At 36.2% G+C, this 2,733-nt stretch overlaps 1 non-coding gene across 1 annotated transcript; it reads left to right on the top strand.

The window, feature by feature from the left end:
- Positions 1-814: 814 nt before the first annotated feature.
- On the top strand, positions 815-918 carry LOC112787872 (small nucleolar RNA R71). The gene has a single exon (XR_003195259.1). It is a non-coding gene; the product is annotated as a small nucleolar RNA R71 (small nucleolar RNA).
- Positions 919-2,733: the final 1,815 nt, after the last annotated feature.

Genomic DNA, 2,733 nt, shown 5'->3' with positions numbered 1-2,733 from the left:
AGTGGAAATCACTGCCTCTCCCTCCTCTACAGGTTCGGCCGTGTGCGACATGTTTATGGCCTTGCACTCTCTTTTTGGATTTTCTTCTGTATTGCTTGGGAGAGTACTGGGAGGGAGTTCAGTAACTTTCTTACTCAGCTGACCCACCTGTGCCTCCAAATTTCTAATGGAGGACCTTGTTTCAGTCATGAAACTTAGTGTGGGTTTAGATAGATCAGAGACTATGGCTGCTAAGCTAGAGAGACTCTACTCAGAATTCTCTGTCTGTTACTGAGAAGATGATGGAAAAGGTTTGCTATTGCTAAACCTATTTCTTCCACCATTATTGTTGTTGAAGCCTTGTTGAGGCTTCTGTTGGTCCTTCCATGAGAGATTTGGATGATTTCTCCATGAAGGATTATAGGTGTTTCCATAGGGTTCTCCCATGTAATTCACCTCTGCCATTGCAGGATTCTCAGGATCATAAGCTTCTTCTTCAGAGGAAGCCTCCTTAGTACTGCCTGATGCAGCTTGCATTTCAGACAGACTCTGAGAAATCATATTGACTTGCTGAGTCAATATTTTGTTCTGAGCTAATATGGCATTCAGAGTATCAATCTCAGGAACTCCTTTCTTCTGAGTTGTCCCATTATTCACATGATTCCTTTCAGAAGTGTACATGAACTGGTTATTTGCAACCATTTCAATGAGTTCCTGGGCTTCTTCAGGCGTCTTCTTCAGATGAAGAGATCCACCAGCAGAGTTGTCCAATGACATCTTGGACAGTTCAGACAGACCATCATAGAATATGCATATGATGCTCCATTCTGAAAGCATGCCAGAAGGACACTTTCTGATCAATTGCTTGTATCTTTCCCAAGCTTCATAGAGGAATTCGCCTTCCTTCTATCTGAAAGTTTGGACTTCCACTCTAAGCTTACTCAATTTTTGAGGTGGAAAGAACTTTTCCAAGAAGGTATTGAGCAGTTTTTCCCAAGAGTTTAGGCTTTCTTTAGGTTGTGAGTCCAACCATGTCCTAGCTCTGTCTCTTACTCCAAAGGGGAAAAGCATAAGTCTGTAGACCTCAGGGTCAACCCTATTGGTCTTGACAGTGTCACAGATTTGCAAGAATTCAGCTAAAAACTAATGAGGATCTTCCAATGGAAGTCCATGACCCTTGCGATTCTGCTGCATCAGAGAAACTAATTGAGGCTTAAGCTCAAAGTTGTTTGCTCTAATTGAAGGAATTGAGATGCTCCTTCCACAGAAGTCAGAAGAGGGTGCAGTGAAGTCACCAAGCATCTTCCTTTTATCTCCAACATTGTTGTTGGGTTCGGCCATGTTAGTTTTGTCTGCTTCCTTTTCGAAAATTTCTGTTAGGTCCTCTCCAGAGAGTTGTGCTTTAGCTTCTCTTAGCTTTCTCTTCAAGGTCTTTTCAGGTTCAGGATCAGCTTCAACAAGAATGCCTTTGTCCTTGTTCCTGCTCATATGAAAGAGAAGAGAACAAGAAAGTATGTAATCCTCTATGTCACAGTATAGAGATTCCTTGAGGTGTCTGAGGAAAAGAAGAATAGAAGGATGAGGTAGAGAGGAGAATTCGAACTTATAGAGAGGGAGTGAATCCGAATTGCTAATAGAGGAGAAGTGTTAGTCTTAAATAGAAAAAGGTGAGGAGGGAGAAGAATTTTTGAAAACAAAATTAAAAAAATTTAAATTAATTAAAAGAAAATTAAAAAAATGGTTGATGGTTTTCGAAAATTAAAAGTGAGAAACTGGTTAAGTGATTTTGAAAAAGATTTTGAAATTAGCAATTAAAAAGATATGATTGAAAATTATTTTGAAAAAGATGTGATTGAGAAGATATTATTGAGAAGATATGATTGAAAAATAATTTAAAAAGATTTGATTTTTAAAATTAATGACTTGGCTAACAAGAAATTTAAAAGATATGATTCTAAAATTCAAATATTGAACCTTTCTTAACAAATAAGTAACAAACTTGAAATTTTTGAATCAAATCATTAATTGGTAGCAAGGATTTTCGAAAATGGTGAGAGAAAAAATCGAAAGGATTTGATTTTGAAAAAGATATGATAAAAAAATATGATTTGGAAAAGATTTGATTTTGAAAAATTATGAAAATTTGAAAAAGATTTGAATTAAAAACTAACTTACCTCCCTTGTTGTCCTGGCATTAAACGCCCATAATGGTATCCATTCTGGCGTTTAACGCCCAAAATACTACCCTTTTGGGCGTTTAATGCCCAGCCAGGTACCCTGGCTGGCGTTTCAACACCAGTTTTTCTTCTTCACTGGGTGTTTTGAACGCCCAGCTTTTCTCTGTAGTTCCTCTGCTGAATGTTCTGAATCTTCAATTCTCTGTATTATTGACTTGAAAAGACAAAATTTTGAAAATTTTTGTTTTTTTTTTGAATTTTTAATGATGAAAAATAACAAAATGAAACTAATCATGGAGAACTAAGATCAGATAAACAATGCATGCAAGACACCAAACTTTGAAATTTTCATATTAGAGACACTAACAAATTGAAAATGCATATGGAAAACAACAAAAGATACAAAACAAGAGAATTTAAAGATCAGACCCAATAAAATCATCAAGAACGACTTGAAGATCATTGAAGGACATAATGCATATATTCGAAAAATGCAAGAAAATTAAGAATATGCAGGACACCAAACTTAGAAATAGCCACTAGACTCAAACAAGAAACACACATTATTTTTTATTTT

This window comes from Arachis hypogaea, chromosome 20 (assembly GCF_003086295.3).
Source record: "Arachis hypogaea cultivar Tifrunner chromosome 20, arahy.Tifrunner.gnm2.J5K5, whole genome shotgun sequence".
Lineage (NCBI taxonomy): Eukaryota > Viridiplantae > Streptophyta > Magnoliopsida > Fabales > Fabaceae > Arachis > Arachis hypogaea.
The sequence above is the reverse complement of the archived record's forward strand: the minus strand, read 5'-3'. Positions and strand labels throughout refer to the sequence as shown.